We start from the raw sequence: 18044 nt of genomic DNA on the forward strand, positions 1-18044 counted from the left end.
TAACATATCAAAAAAATCGAAAATGTATGTTTTTTAAATTTTGAAATCTGATTTTTTGAATATAGAGAGTCATATAATTTGATACTAGCTGCTCTAAAATTGCAGAAAATTGTAAATTCTCATAAAACTGTGCCTTGTATTGCTTTTTTGAGTGATTCCTGGTCTTTTTGGTATCCATACATGTATAAAGATTCAAAATATAATCAAATTGAAAAAAAAAAACATGTTTTGTATGGGAAAATTTGGCCTTTTATTTTCAAAAAATTGAAAAACAGGCATCTCCGATTTTTTTATATGTTTCGCCAAATTTCCTGAGTTTTCTGATAAAAATATAAAATCAGAGTATCTCTTTGATCTCGAGACCACGAAAACGTGAACAATCTAATATATTTGCATATTTCTTGCACAAAAACGCAATTGGCCCATTGAATGTATTTTTCCTTCAAACTAGAATTCAATAGCTTTCAAACAAAAAAAAAAGTTCAAAATCGGTCACCTGATTTCTATGAAATGGCTGCATATGAATGTAATGTGAAAACTTGTATATGAAACTACATGACTCTGGATTAGTATGTTTTGTATTTATATCGAATTGTAGTTAAAAATTTTAGTATATTAGCCATTTTGTCTAATGACCATTGGGCGCGCAGTTTTTGGATATTCACTTTTCCGGCTTACATTATCACAAGTTAAAAATCAAATGTAGTTCTTTTTATTTTCTATTGAAAATATATAGACATTGTCTGATACACTGCCATACAAAAACAGTCATATATACCCCAAATTTAGCCTGTGACAGGTCTTTGAAGTTTTCGCATTTTTTACTACCGCACCATGTTGTATATATTCAGGAGCACGGATTTAAAATTTTCTTCATGCTGGAAAAGAAGTTTTCCCTTACAATATTGGGGAGTAAAAATTTTGAAAATTGGTAGCTTTGCTTAAATTTACAAGGGCGCTTGAAATTTGGAAATGTCATCTCATGTGCATAAAGGACATTTTTTCGTATACGAATGGAGGCGCAAATAAAAAGGGGATGTATCAGAAAAAAAAGCTTTCCAGATTTGGGCGTCAGTCATATACAGAGTTGCACTTTATCACTGTCAATGCTAAGCAAATCGCCGATTTTTATAAGCAGACTGCGATCCAAGTCAGCGTGCGCTCTGTGGCGTCACTGTCACTATCCATTTTCTATCAGAACAGGACTGACTGTGATGGTGTGTGGATATCAGTGATAGGCATAACTAGTATTATGCGTTAGTCACGAGAATAAATGAGTTTTGGCTAAAATCATAAAAATATCAGTCAATTTGCAATGGTAGAAATCTAAAGAGTCGGTCAATATCAAGTCGTTGCCTATCGTTGTCGTCCTGATATTGATCGGCCTGCAGTGATAGTGACGGTGGTGCAATGTCAGTAGTCAACTGACAAGACTGATTATGCACAGCTCTGGTCATATAGACGATTTTCTTGATTTTCTTACACCCACTATAGGAGAGGAACAAATCCTAATACCATAAAGGAGTTTTAGAGGACCAAACCCAATGCCATTGGACTCTTCAAAAACATTTGTAATTTTTGCCTTTCTCGTACACTAAGTGTACTGTAAAGGCTATATGTTCACTCCAAAAACGACTTTTTGATAGAAGGCCCGGAGGGTCAAGTCACATATACCAATCAACTCAGCTCGACGAATTGAGGTGATGTCTGTGTGTGTATGTGTGTGTGTGAGTATGTGTGTATGTGTGTATGTGTACAAAAAAAACTCACATCACTTTTTGGCAGTAAACCTCAACCGATTTTAATGACCGACGGTTCATTCGACGCGGAATCTGGTCCCATTGTTTCCTATTGAAAATGGTTCGGATCGGTCAAGCCGTTCCGAAGTTATGGCCAATTACGTGTTCCGGACCAGTACCCTTGGAAGGTATCATACATAAAAGTGAACCAAATCCATGCATGCGTCACATCAAACTGCGGCATTTTCGATAACCTGATGAGCAGTTAGCAAGGAAACAGTCTCAGACCATATCTGAACCGGTAGTGCTTCGGAACCGGTTACGGGTGTTCCGCCGAAAGTGGCCGTATATAAAAGTTGACAAAACTTGAGGATCGGTTATTGAGGAAGTAGGCTAAGAGCACATAATAGACTGTCAGTAGTGCCGAAACTATAGTTCCAAACCCATGGCTTTTTTGATAACCTAATAAACTTTAGCAAGCAAATAGGCTCAGACTATTTAAGAGACTATCGGTAGTGTTCCGCAACCGGTTGCGGGCCGGAAGTGACACCAATCCCAAAATAGTCTCAGGCCACATCTAGAACTTGTAATAATATTTCAGAATCGGTTGCGGGTGTTCCATCGGAAGTGATTTAATAGAAGTAACCAAAATCACGCATGCGATACATAAAATCTCGGCTTTTTCAAAAATTTGCCGAACGGTTAGCAAGAAAATAGCCTCAGATCACATTTAATTTCGGCATTTCAGGTAACCCGATGAACAGTTGACAAAAACATAGTCGCAGACCATATTTGACACAACCAGAATCGGTTGCTGGTGTCCCGCCGGAAGTGGTCAAACGCAAAATTTAACAAAACCCATGCAAGCTGCACATCAAATAGCGGAAATATAAAGGTGAACAAAATAAAGGTCAAAGCGATAAATCAAACTGTGGCTTTTTTGATAGTATGTAAACGTTGGGTAAGATTATGAGATTATATATGCAAGAGAACAAAATCGTGACCAAAGCGATCTCTTCAAATCACTCCATTTTAGATTTCTGCGGTGTAAAAGTATAGTAGGATGGATCAACGTTTTATGGAAAAAATATAATTTTATCGCATCAACCCCTTATACAGTTTTTCAATATTCAATCTACTTATGCTTCTAAAATTACAGCTCACAATTTGGGTGCGGCTGGTTGTGCCCTCACTTTTCTTATTGCGATTGAAATTTGAATGAAAATGAAATTCAAGAATTTGAATGCGTTTTTCAAATTTTACATGAATCATGTTACCAATGATAAATAAAATATAGCCTAAAGTGTGCTGAAATAAACATTGGCGAAGATTACAAAGTGATCTGTGATTGTGAATAAAGTTAACCTTCTTCATGCATTAGCTGACGCTCACCCCGCTGTCGCAGTGGATGGAAGGGGGTCATAAGTTAATAAGTCAATAAGTTTCGAAAATCGATGATGGCTTTGTTAAAATTGTTGCTTTTCTATTTGAAGTGTTTTCAGGATTCAGGAACATTTTGGCTAACGTCGACGAAAAGTACACATTCGACGAGAAAGGCACTATCACCACTAGGTAGATTAATCTGGGTTTTTTCTAGAAATTCCACCAACTTATTTTTAAGAAAGATATGGCGAGCTTTTTTTTATTTTTTTTTTTCAATAATATACATGTTTCAAGCCGGGGCCGGTTGCTGATGTTCCTAGTAGGGTGCGTGTACCAATTATGGCACTACCTAAAGAAAGCTATTTATACAAAAATAACGAGATGACCAACGAATGTCATCAATAAGTTAAAAGACAGATTAGTGTCCATACTTCACAGGAAAAATATGGAAGCGGAGCCAAAACTACTTTTACTATTGATTACAGCGTGTGCCAATGATAGGAACCCTGTACCAGTTATGGTTACATTTTCTAACTTCGGTTCCTTATCGCACTATTTGCATGCATTCCTTATGGGGTTAGCCATAACTGGTACACTATGGCGAAAAAGGATGCAAGGAAGCCGAAATTTTAAGGAAAATGATTTATTTCTACCATGATTTGAGGAAAATGTGGAGTTTAAATGAGTGTGACTATCTTTTGTGAACGTGATCTGTTGTTCACAAAATTTTTCTTAATAATTTACCTCGTTAAAGGGTGAAAATCAACTATGGCGAATAATTGGTACTATAGCCATAATTGGTAGACTTACCCTATTAGGCACTCCTCCACCTTTTGCCAAAATTAGGAAAAAATACTCCCTTGAACCTTTTTTTTGTGCACGGGCCTGTCATGCCTTGTCTTTTCAAAATAAATATAATCAGGTATCCACATACTAGGGTAAATGTACCAATAGTGGTGCTATAAGTAGCTCCTTGTAGTAAAATAATTTATTAAAATTGATAAAACCACAAAATAAAAAGACTGAAAACGTTAATCAATAGTTTTTCACTTAAATTTGCCAGGAAAAATGTAAAAACCATTGTTTATTTCTGTTTTTTCTAATAAATATCTTGCACTAACTATAGGTACACGGTTCCTATTATGGAGGTAAAATTTAACATTAGTTCCTATAGTGTTGCATCCCATTGAATTCTTATGGGATCCACAACTATAGGAACACTATCACAAGTATAGGTGCAAAGAAGCAAAAAATAAGGAAAATAATTGTTAAAATAAGTTTTTCGGCAAATCCTGAACACAAAACTGAATTAATGTTAATAATTAGGTATGATGCATTTATTAAAAATGCCATTTGCAAGCTTTTTGGTCGAAATAGTGCTAAATTGCCACTTTTACTCTAGTCACTATTTACGGAAAGTAAAACAAACGATCAAGAAACATTAAAACAGTCCCAAATTGTCATCTTTTGCAATTGTATCCCTTTGCGCTCACTGTGCGTGCACTGATGCAAAGGAGAGAGGCCAGCAAATACAGAGAGAAAATCATTTTCCCATGCTTTTGTTCCACGTTATGTACGCAGAGCTAAAGTGAGCAGGAGTGTGTAATTACATGTTGGTTTTACGACGACGAGGACGAGATCGTTTCCGCCCACACTGCTGCTGCAAGGACATTTCCTCACTCCAGCGAGCGTCGTAACAGGAGATGTTTCAATCAAGCGTGATATTTTTGTAAAACTATCGCTGCCGGGCTGGGCTGGGTCATGGCAAGATGATTCCTAGGGATAAAGCGAGAATTGTTTCCATTTGCATTCCGTTTCAATGAAGTGTGCTGAATGGAATGTCGTCGGATGTCCGGTACGGAGCTACCCCCAATATCTAACACCTACGCCTTGCCCTACTCAGGCGGAGAAAAATAATCGCGACTCCAGCAGTGCGCTAACACCGCTTTTCAAGACTCATCGCCTGACTGCGCGCTGTCGGACTTAATTATGCAGCAATGAAATTAAAATGTCACGAAACGAGAATGAAATTTCGCTAATTACGGGCAATTGAATTACGAAGATAATGCGAGCTGTGTTTGGTGTGCAAGTACAGTACCAACTTGATGATGGCCTTTCGCGGATACACCGTCCGGATTGTCCTTCCATCCGGTGTGCGGTGCTGCGGAGGAGGTATGAGAAAAGGTCAAGTGAACATTGTTGGACGGAGTGTGAAGCGGTTGTTCTTTTTTTTTTGCTGGCGGTTGTCACACGAAGAACCGTTGGAGTTTCGTTTTTCTGGGTACTTCTTGATCCATCATAATAATCGCTCGGTGTTGGATGGAGAAAGTGTTGGGGCTGGAGTGAGAATTAGCAATTCAAATTGAGGCTCGGATCGGGGGGTTTTTGCGAATTTTTCTGCGGGTTGGAATAGGGGTGAAAGGTCAGAAAAAAAACAATGTCAGAGATAGCAGCCGATCGAGATTGCAAAGTTCTACCTTCTTAATGTCTTTTGGTGTTTAAGTAATGTCATTCAGTAAAGAAGTTCCAATATTCAAAAATTTTAAAAGTCAAAAAATTTAAAAATATAAATATACAAAAATATAAAAATTTAAAAGTATGAAAAGGTAGAAATAAAAAAAATAAATAAAAAAAAGTAAAAATTTAAAAACTTAAAAATTTTAAAATTTAACATACATGATAGGTTTTTTAGTTAGGTTAAGAGCAATTGTATTTAAAATTTTCTTTTTTATCAAAACATTTAAAGCACATTTTTGTTTTTGGCTAAGAACTCTAATTACTGAACCGTAAAAGATGTTCATCGTGGTAATACCCAAACACGTTACCATCCATCTTCCCAATGGTTATTTGCTCAAAAATAAAAACCTCCTCAAATAATCCTCAAACGACCATCAGCATCCATGACACTGTGCAAATGAACCCTAATTAGAGATGGCAACATGTTCCAATCCAAAGCAACTTTTCATGTTTCTCCCACTACCCAGACAGAGACAGCTAGGTAGCATTCGTACTTTAGGGATTTTCCTCAGCTTGAAAAGAAAATCACTTAACTTTTCACCATCGGAGAGCAAACGACAGGTCGAAGACAACATTTTCAGCACATTTATTTCCGCATGTAGCCATACTGAGGACCTAGAAAGACGACGACGACGACGACGACACTCTTTGCATCCTGCTAGAAATCCCATTTTGCTGACAAAGCTCTAATCCCACCACCAACAAACCGTCGGTCGTCGTCCGTACCAAGTGTGCTCTGCTGCTGTTTGCTCCGACATCATGTTTGTTCAGAGGATATGCAATGCATGTAGCTCCTTGTTTGTGCTGCAGTGCTGGGAGTGCCTCCTTCAGGCCCCACCAGGCACAGGGTCTCTCCCATGTCCGAAGTGCAACTAAAGTTTATTTTTCATACGAATGAGCTGACCGAACCGAGAAGCAAATGGAGAGAGACTGAGCTCAATCGGTCCGGAACCGAATGGGACCAAGCAGAGACTTCTTTGAATATAATAAATAATGAAAATCTTGAATAAATCACCATTTTTATTTGCGTTTGCCATTGTTGACGTTTGCCGGTGGTGCGGAATCGACTGGACTGGGAGGACAAACTGCAGCAGAGAATTTTCCCCGGGTTCGGAACCTTATTTGTCACATACTACCTACTATGATATGGTGCTGCTGGTGGGTTCCTTTGACAGGGGTTGCCAAATAGTGGCCCATCAGTGGCGTACGGATGATCCTGAGAAGAAATTCCCGTAGTTTTGGGAATTGTTAAGTTTTTAGAATTTTGGAGATGTCATAATCTGACATTTTGCAATAAGAAGGCACAAATTGAGACGTACATACATATGAGTAAAAAAATAGTGCTTTGTTGGGATTCCTACCAACGCTTTCGTGGGCGACAAATCAGCGCATTAACTAGCTGATCCACAGAAAAGATTGCATTGCAGTGCACTGTGCAGTGGATTGTGCATTTTTGGGGAAACGTCATTCCAGGAACTTACATTCGAGTAAAATATTGTGTAATAGAGAAACAAGTTGAATGCAAAGGTTTGACGACTTTTGCTCGAGTGCAGTTTTTTCTCCGAATGTACCGAATGCGAATGAGAGATTATTTTTTTTTGCATTTACACAAAAGAGTGAAAAGTGTGTATAGTTCGGGCTCGCCGGTCGAGAAAAAATCCGGGCGCCGACAAGTGAGTCGCGTTCAGTGTATTTCTGTGTGGAATAGACTAAAGGTTTCTGCTCCCTAGTGGAATGGAGACGCGCGATAGCATTTTCTTTTTGACTAGTTTCTGCGTCGAAAAGTGGTCGGTTGTTAACGGCGGATTGTGTATATTGATCCATTGTCAAATCATATCACCAACCATAGGTGACTCCCGGACTGACAATGTACCTTACCCTACTAAAAAAAAATCCTTCCTGAGACAAACGTGGAAATGCAGCGATTCGCGGTCTTTATAACAACGTTTGTCTTACTAACATTCCCTCCTCGATGACCGTAAGGACGTGGCCGGCGCCGTTATTAACCCTATTAAAGTTGAGAGCTCTCGAACTGTGTACATTGAGAATAGTAAGCTAGTCCCAAGCCCTATTCATTGGTTCCCTGTGCAATTTCGATTGCTCTGGTCAATCACGGAGTAGCAACTACGAATTGTGCGGTCATCTATGCTCATGCTCATGCTCATGTACCGAATGCGAATGAGATAGCTGACTATTTTGAATGATAGGGGGATTAGGGGCATAATGGACACCCGGGGCGAAATGGACACCCCTGTTTTTGCCGAAACCGTTGACTTTTATGTTAAACTTTCAATTCATAAGTGTACAGGAACAAGTAATTGTTCTATTTTTCACAAGTACCCTTTATATTCCTTCAAAATAATTAAAATATCATTGAAATTGAAGTATGTTTTTCATATGGTGGATTTCTTATAATCTCGAAGCAGCAGCAAATAAGGTATTACGAGTGATTGAGTGTGTCCACCATACAAACAAGTGAATTGTTAGGTTATCAACATGTATACGTAGGTTTAGCAATGGATGAAGCATTATATTTTTGATCAGAACACACTGAAAATAACAATTTCAATGTTGTTGTCCATTCGGGGCGAAATGAACACTGGCAATTCTGAATGGATGTACGGCCGTTGCATACTGTTAGGCGTTTTAGAGAGTTTGAAAATATTCAATTCGATTATTTTAGTCTAAAATTTATTTAATTAACTTTGAAGTTATGTAAACTCGTCTAAGATGGAGTATTATATCTGTGGTATTGATTTCCGTTGGCAAATTACTTAACTGGTCGATATTCTCAAAGATACAGCATACAATATGCAGGGGTGTCCATTATGCCCCGATGGGTGTCCATTTCGCCCCGTACCTTTGCTGCCAGCCCCAAAAAACACACGGTTTTCAATTCATTATTTCTTCACAATAATGGCATTCTACAAACTGTAAATGATTGAAATACGTAGGAAACAAGTTAAAGTTGTAAGCCAACTTATAATATGTTAAGTTTTTGACTGTTATACAGGCCTAACATACTCATTTGCTTAGGGTGTCCATTATGCCCCTAATCCCCCTATATGCAGTATAACTCATCCCTCTGTATCTACACGCAAAACAAGAAAGGCTACCAAAAATTGAGATATACCTTTTCTACCAATTAATGTATTAAATACGTACAGAAAATGTGTTAAATCATAATCTATTCGTTGTATTAAGATGCGCTACACGGTTCTACAGGTTCCATACCACTACACATAAACACCGATATTCAAACCCGAGAAGTTGAACCGGGTTGTTTCTAAAAATAACTTTCGCTTCGCTGCTGAGCTTCGCGTCCTATTGTCTACTAGGAATTTTCCATTAGTAAACAGCACACTGTCGGATGCGGGTTTTTCAGTGCACAATGGGTTTAGAGTCGTATTTACGAAGACAAAAATGTTTCTGCCAAGTTCTTTCATTTTTTTTGTATTATTGTGAAATGAGTACGGTCACTCGAGTGTGGCTCATCCAAAAATCTGCTGATTTATTATCCTCTATACAATTTCAAAATGTTTTACAAAGTTGTAGCAAATTTGCAAAAAAAAACATTCAAATGATTCGAACTTTTTGAAAAGTATTCAATAAGTTGCAACTTCTTTTCCCTGTGGACATACTTTAGTCGAGTAATTTTGTTTTCTTTGAACGTATTTAAGTCAAGTCAACGGTTTTTCAATGAGCTATATATTAGTCATAAATGTGCAAAATTTCATTTCATTCGGTTCACTTAATCATGAGATATATCAGTTTAACGAAGAACACTCAAATATGAAACATATTACTAGAGTCGCTCTAACTTCATGTAAAACTTTCCAATCGAGCTCAAATTTGTATCATTCATAGCTAATTAGTTGTGCAACTAGCAGATACAATTTGAGAATTTTCCCTGCTTTTTATAAAAACTTACAGCTTGCTGAATATTTTCGAGATAATAAGTAAAAGTTGCATGCTTCTACTAATTTGCAACTAGCGCCGTCTACTGACAGAATCTTGAACCAATCAGCTAATCAACTGAAAGGCCTTAATAAACCAAACAACATTTCCGAAGAAACCAACTGTCTAAGTGATTAGAGTCCTGAGATATATGGAATATAAAAATTGATTTATCGTCAGCGCTCCCTAGTGGTGGAATTTTGACTCAAACGGCCCATCAAAAGTCGACCTAACAACTTTGCCAAATACACCGAATATTTAAGTGATCATGGTGCTAAGATATACGGTATGGAACTTTTGCAAGTGCTACGTCTTGCTGTCTGTGATATCTGTCATGCCAGAGACAAACAGACGTAACACTGATGAAATGTTTATACCAAATATTTCATGATCCTAATTACTAGGAGAGTTGGTGTCTTCGGCAATATTATTTGGCTGGTCAAGAACTAACAAATGATGGACCGTTTGTTTCAAAATTCCACCACAAGGCGGCGCTAGTGAGCATACAAATCTTATGTTCCATATATCTCAGGACTCTGATCACTTAGAAAGTTGATGTCTTCGGTGATGTTGTTAGCTTGGTTAAGGCCTCTCAGTTGATTAGCTGATTGCTTCAAAGTTGCGCCAGTGGGCGGCGCTAGTTGCAAATTAATTGAAGCATGCAACTTTTATTTAATAGTTTGAATATATTCAGCAAGCTGTAATATTTTCTAAGGTAAACCAAATATTCTCAAATTTTACCTGCCAGTTGCACAACTAGTTAGCTATAAATGGTACAAATTTGGACTCGATTGGATAACTTAACATGAAGTTGGAGCAACTCTATAGTAAAATGTTTCATATTTGAGGTTCTTCGAAAAATTGCTATATCTCTGGATTAAGTGAACCGAATGAAATGGAATGTCGCACAATTATGACTAATACAAAGCTCTTTGAAAAACCTTTGACTTGACTTAAACACGTTCAAAGAAAACAAAATTTACAGCTTGTTGAATACTTTACAAAATTTGACAACAATTATTTGAATGATTTTGCAAATGTGTAACTAGTGCCACTTAGTGACGAAATTTCGGAACAAGTGGACCATTAACTGTAAGCTCTTCACTAACTGAATAACATTCCCGAAGACACCATCTTTCTTAGTGGTGAGAGTCCTGAGATATATGAAATTTAAAATTTGCTTGATCTCTGGCGCAGCTTATTGGTGGAATTTCCAATTAAACGATCCATCACCATCCATCATGGAATCGTAAATAAAATTATTAGAGAGCAGATTTTTGAATCAGTTTAAGCAGATGTTTGACATAACAATAATGGGGAAAAGGATCAACAATTAAAAAGAAACTTTCTAAAACACAATATGTGTCTAAAAACTTTAACAGTTTTGTCTTCGTAAATACGGCTCTGGGCTCATTGTGCAGTGTGGTGGCTGTATCACTTCCATCACCAAGCCACGTTTGTGTTGTTAATGATGGCTTTCAGCCTCTCGTCAATCCATGTACAGTAGTAGCCGTGCTGGTTAGAGCGCAGGGTACTGTGAATCACCATTATAGTGTCTCGGTTCGATTCCCGCCGCCGCCCGTATTTCTTTTTAAACATGTTTTGGTAATTGATGCCTCCGCTGCTGCCATGACCAGTATGAAAATAGAACAAATGTAGAGAAACCAATGCAACAGAGCACACGCACACATGCGAAATTTTCCTTTTCCAGATTCTAGTAAGCCAATACAATTTTTGGCATACTGCCACCTACCAATTTTTGTATATGCAAAGCCTTAATACAATATTTGTATATGTTTCAAACCGCATTGTATTAGAATCCCCCAATCTCCGGTTGCGTGGAGAGAAATCTTTTAGAAAATTGAAGAAAGAAGGCAAGGAATTCATGTAGAAGTTCCAAAAATATGTATATACAGGGGATAGACAAAATGATCGGGACAGTCAAAATTTTCACTTATCAAAAAAAGTTCAATTAGCTGTAACTTTTCGAAAACTGCTTCGAAGTGGTCAAAATTTGAAAACGTTTGGGCCATTCTGCACTCAGTCATAAAGATTCTAGAAAAAGGTAGAATTATCCGATAGCCAACTTTGAGCTGTTATATCTCCGGATTCAATGAACCGAAAGCATTGAAATTTTTACCATTTATGACTTATATGATGAGTTCTGAAAAACGTTTGACTTAACTTAAAATTATTAATAAGAGAAAAAATTATTGCGATTTCAGTTATTTTTTTTATTTTTCAGTAAATTGGTCTATTTTTAATATTCATCCCATTACTTTTTCAATTTATTGCCGGCTATATTGTTACTTATTGTAAAAACATATTTATATTTAAGTAAATTAGAGGGAATTGAAATGAACTCTATTTGGCATCTTTAATTTTGAAACGATGTTAAAATTTTGGATAATTTGGTGTTTTATTAGAAAAAAAATCCAATTGTTATAATTGGGTAATTCTCGCTGAGACCGGCCCACTATTTACACCTTGTCTTCAAAAATGTTTAAGGTGCCGATTTTCTGAAAGCCCTCGCTAAAAAAGTAAGAAAAATGCATTTGGTTACTCAAATTGATGGACCCCCCGTTAGTTAGAACCACAAAATTTTTTGCAGACCCCTCGATTTTGGTCAAATGGTGGCTTACTTAAACCGTTATAACTCGAAAGTTTCTCCAACAACCACCTTAAAACGAATTGTTGTTGAAAAGAGGAACGATAGAGCTACTATTTACAATAATAAAAAGTTGGGTCGGCCATATTGATTTTGGCCGCCATCTTGGATTTTTATACCAAATCATTTTTTTCACCATGAGGGCAACCACCGATTTTCAAATTTTTTACATCGATTGAAAGCTGAGGCATTTATACATAACATATCAAAAAATTAGAGATGTCTTTTTCTTCTTCCAAAAGTTATCTGCCGTTTTGTAAATCATGCCGGTCGTTTACATAAATGCAGCGTTATTTCGCAGTGTTTACGAACACGAATTTAAATTTTGAGTTCACTAATGGAAAGCTGAAGGTTTGAGCTTTTCAAAACACTATAAAAGTTATGAAAACAATGCCCGCATCATTGAGAAACAGTCAAAAACGGAAACGAACCTCCAATTTGGCCAAATTTTGCGGCACGCGCCTTTGTGTATACATGCAGGCGTAATCTCGGATGCTGTTGCATGTCGTTGCCGGTGCGCATGGAAATGTTTGGAGAAAACGTGGCTTAATTTACAAAACTATAAATAACTTTTGATAGGATGAAAAGACATCTCTAATTTTTTGATATGTTATGTATAAATGCCTCAGCTTTCAATTGATGCAAAAATTTTGAAAATCGGTGGTTGCCCTCATGGTAAAAAAAAAGGTTTTGGTAAAAAAATCCAAGATGGCGGCCAAAATCAATATGGCCGACCCAATTTTTTATTATTGTAAATAGGAGCTCTATCTTTCCTCTTTTCAACAACAATTCGTTTTGAGGTGGCTTTTGGAGAAACTTTCGAGTTATAACGGAGTTATAATGGTCAGCCACCATTTGACCAAAATCGAGGGGTCTGCAAAAAATGTTGTGGTTCTAACTAACGAGGGCTTTCAGAAAATCGGCACCTTAAACATTTTTGAAGACAAGGTGTAAATAGTGGGCCGGTCTCAGCGAGAGTTACCCATATGTTAAAAATTTCATTGCAATCGATTCATTTAATCCGGAGATATAACAGCTCAAAGTTGGCTTTCGGTTAATTCTACCTTTTTCTAGAACCTTTATAACTTCGTACGGAATAACTCGATCTTATCCAAATTTTGACTACTGATACACAACTAGATGATCAACTTACAGTAAAAATTACAGAATATTTGATGCACTTTTCGAAAAGTTACATTTTTTGATAAGTGAAAACTTAGCCTGTTCCGATCATTTTGTCTATCCCCTGTATTTCTAAAGAACTTCTTGTATGCATTTTTGAAAGATTTTTTTATCCTTCTTTGGAAAATACATTGAGGAATATTTGGAATAATTCATTAGGGATTCTCGGTATAAATTTCTGCTGAAATTCATGGAAAAAATCTTGCTGAAACCAGTGAAAAAAAAAACCGTGTAAGAATCTGAAGAGGAATCCCTAGACAAAATGACTGTTTTGAAATTTTCACTTTTCAAAAAATGGTTAACAAGCTTTAACTTTTTGAAAAGTGCATCAAACTGTCTTAAATTTAGACTGCTAGTTGGTCAACTAGTTTTCTATCAATTACCCAAAAAATTAAAAAAGACGATTTTAATTTAGAGAGAATTCCCTCTGATTGACTTGAATATAATCATGTTTCTAAAAAAGTCACATAATATCTGACAATAAAATTCCTCAGCAGTCGCAAGGACGTGACCAGAACAGTTTTCGACCATTGGAGGATTGCGTCAGTCTTGTCTAAGAGTCAGAGATCATTCCCAAATCTTTCTGCTTTAGTTCGGACGGCAAGGAGGCAACCCTCATATCAGCGGTCTAGGACTGTACCACCTTCCAATTTGTGCGACTCGCTTAATGCTAATGCTTATGCTAATGCTTATGCTAATGCTTATGCTAATGCTTATGCTAATGCTTATGCTAATGCTTATGCTAATGCTTATGCTAATGCTTAAGCTAATGCTTATGCTAATGCTTATGCTAATGCTTATGCTAATGCTTATGCTAATGCTTATGCTAATGCTTATGCTAATGCTTATGCTAATGCTTATGCTAATGCTTATGCTAATGCTTATGCTAATGCTTATGCTAATGCTTATGCTAATGCTTATGCTAATGCTTATGCTAATGCTTTTGCTAATGCTTATGCTAATGCTTATGCTAATGCTTATGCTAATGCTTATGCTAATGCTTATGCTAATGCTTATGCTAATGCTTATGCTAATGCTTATGCTAATGCTTATGCTAATGCTTATGCTAATGCTTATGCTAATGCTTATGCTAATGCTTATGCTAATGCTTATGCTAATGCTTATGCTAATGCTTATGCTAATGCTTATGCTAATGCTTATGCTAATGCTTATGCTAATGCTTATGCTAATGCTTATGCTAATGCTTATGCTAATGCTTATGCTAATGCTTATGCTAATGTTTATGCTAATGCTTATGCAAATGCTTATGCAAATGCTTATGCAAATGCTTATGCAAATGCTTATGCAAATGCTTATGCAAATGCTTATGCAAATGCTTATGCAAATGCTTATGCTAATGCTTATGCTAATACTTATGCTAATGCTTATGCAAATGCTTATGCTAATGCTTATGCTAATGCTATTGCTAATTCTAATGCTAATATATGGCAATAAAATAAAATAAAGTTATGAGATACATGTGAAAAATAAGAAGAATAACAAGATGATTTCTAAATTGCAAACTGCACTTTTACATTCCGTTTCAAAGTCAGAAGTCACTGACAGATTTTCAAAAAAAAAAAAAAACAAAACACCCAGAGGAAAAAAGCAAGATTAATTGAGAAGGATCCTGGAACACCATGCTAGAGGAATAAGAGTCCTCTCCTGGGATCATGGGAATATTTCAGGCAAACAGACGATCTCGAGAAGGCGCTTAAAATTCAAGGTGGAAACGGATGATTCTGGGATTTAAAATTCTTTCTGGATGTCTTTATGGATTTCTTCAGAAATTCCATCAGGTATGTGGAACTCCTTTAGAGATACGTACGTCTTGAAATGTGTTCCAGGCTTTCACACGAGATTGCTTCCGTATTTTTGTCATAGCATTTTCTTTTGTGTTTTACTTCCTCTTGGATTTTGTTTTCCAAAATCCGGATAGCTGGGAGAGTTCCTTTTGAATATTCTGCAGGAGTGTTTCCTGCTACATTTCTTAAAGGTTCTCGCTGCATTCCTCTCGATGGTGCTTCTGAGCAGTTTTCTTACGATGGCAATGTTTGGATATCTCTGAAGGTTTTTCAAAATTTATCCGGGATGTTTTCTCAAGAGTTCTTAGAGGATGCTCTCGGTGTGTGATTACTGTACACATTTCCGGGTTTATTGAGGAATTGGCCCAAGATTAATCTAGGTAGCAATCTTGGTGGAATCTTACGAGAAACTCTGGGAAGAAAAATTTAAAAATCCTGAGAAGAACTTTGTGAATCTCGACAAAACTGGGATATCTTGGAATAAACTTCTGGGAGTTCTTCCAGGAGGAAATACTTTCGAAAATCCGGAAGGAGCTTTGAAAACCTGTATGAGAAACCCCGAAAAAAATATTGGAAGAGACCCCTAGAAAAACTTCTGCAGAAATTTAACAAAAAATACCGTGATGAATGCTGAAATGCTTGAATGAAAGTTTGTTGAATCAGTTGAAAACAGTCCTGATCTTTGGAATAAATTGGAAGAATTTTTGGAAAGAATCTTGCATAAAAAAAAACTCTGGGAGAAATACCGGGAAAACCCCGAGGGCTTCGATTGTTAGCAATTCAACCGCACTTTGATGATGTGGAGTGGTCAAATATCTCAACAATCTTATGAATGCAACTTCGTATCATTTGTTGCAATTGAAAAAGATAAAATAACGATAATCGGGTTTCCTCATCCAGCACAACGAATCCACCAATTTAACGTACAATGTCTCAAAGAACTCAATATGCAAAATACTTTTGATATTTTTTCTTGGAACAGCTAATTATTCATTCTCTTGGAAATATTTAAATAAATATTTGAATATTCAAGTTGATTATGAAAGGTTCTTAAAACGAATAGAACACATTTTTCCAAGAATTTCGTGAAAAATGAAAAGCTGGGTTATAATTCTCAGAAATCCTGGAAAGATCACTGGAAAAATTCTCGAAAGATATTGGGGGTGCAAATCCTGGAAAACACTAGGATGGAATATTTGCAGAAACTCTCAGGCACATCCAAAAAGAAAGTCAGTCGAACAAATCTCCAGAAAAAAAAATCAAGGAATAACTTTGGCAAAAATCTTTGAAAAACTCTAATCGACGATGCAATGCACGGAGTGGTAACCGTGTTTTGCGGTTTGACTGAATGATTTCGACTATGTGCCACTTTCGAATAGAGATGAAGGGATACGGGTGGAAGAGAGTGGTTGTCTTGAGATGAGAAGGGACGGTGAAACAATTTCAATTTGCCAGGATAAATGCAATTCTACCGGATGGATGTCGCTGAGACTTTTTCATTTCTGGTAGAACTTTCAATTTACTTTGTAGGTAAACATTCAAATTATCTAAAGTTCTCACAAGAAAAGCTGCAGTAGATCTTCTACAACTAATCCAAGAGACTTTTCTGATGAGGGACCATTCATAAACCACGTACACTTTTTGGGTGGAGGGGGGGGGTCTGGCCAAAGTCTACGCTCCATACAAATTTCAAAATTTCTGTATGGACAAAAGTCTACGAGGGGGAGAGGGGGGGGGGGGTCTGTGGTGGCCAAAATTTGGTCTGCGTGGTTTATGAACAGCCCCTAAATGAATTCCTGAAGGCGTTGCCAAAAAATATTCATTTATTTGTTCATCTTTTTTATGTCTCACTGTTTTCTAAATAGAACTGATACGAAATATTTCTCAAAATTTTCCTATTCTGTAATGTGACCTTCCAACCGAAAACTGTTTGGTTTGGCCCGGTCCCAAAACTTCCACTTCTAGGAAGCAGCCATATTTAATGTCTCTTGATTACACCTGACACAACACGTCCGCAAAAAATATACCCAATCATCCGGAAATCCCACGCAACGCCAAACAATCTGCGATGGCTTTTTTCACCTTTTCATCGGGAACGATAAGCAGAAAAGCAGCACCGAAGAAAGGAAAAAGCATATTTTCCAAGATCAACTCGCAGCGGGAAATCGGCCGCCCCAACCCCATTCCCCCTCTATTTCCACCACTGCCGGTTCTTTGTGCGCTCGCCATCAAACGGAAAAAAATACAGAAACTTTTCGCAAACCAACACAATAAAAAAAAAAAAACTGCGCCACGAAGCAAAATGTAAGATTGCAAGCCCTGGGAGATCGCAGTGAAACCGGCCGGAAGGGGTCACACCTCAGCTGGTGGTCGTCCGCCGCCGCGATTCGCTTCGAAGAAATTTTCGCTTGAAAGGTTCAGAACCGTTGCGCGTTGTTGGTGGCAGTCGGTGGCGGCAGCGGCCCAAGAAAGTTTCCTTTTCTTTTCCGCTTCCGGGGTGGGAAGATGGGTGGGGACAGTGGTGAAGAAGCATAGCGATGCCCAGCCTCACCCATCCAATTAACGCGGGGCGGACGAGGGTTATGTTGTTCATCCTTTCTTTATCAATTCCTTCCCAGTTCCGCCCGTCATCGTTTCTCGTCATCATCAGCATCATCATCATCATCATCAGTGCCATTGCAATCTTGTGTCCATCATCATGATCTTTAATGGAGGGAACCCGAGAACAAGTTGCCGTTTTATGTTTTTCTAGCAAAGGGCGGGAAGCGGTGTGTTAGATGCATTTCAGGGTAA

At 37.4% G+C, this 18044-nt stretch overlaps 1 protein-coding gene across 3 annotated transcripts in view; it reads right to left on the reverse strand.

Moving 5' to 3' along the window:
- The window catches only part of LOC109622131 (beta-1-syntrophin), an 804166-nt gene that overhangs the window by 82703 nt on the left and 703419 nt on the right, over window positions 1–18044 (reverse strand). The gene's annotated exons all lie outside the window — the stretch shown is intronic.

Source organism: Aedes albopictus, chromosome 3, assembly GCF_035046485.1.
Source record: "Aedes albopictus strain Foshan chromosome 3, AalbF5, whole genome shotgun sequence".
In the NCBI taxonomy this organism is placed as follows: domain Eukaryota; kingdom Metazoa; phylum Arthropoda; class Insecta; order Diptera; family Culicidae; genus Aedes; species Aedes albopictus.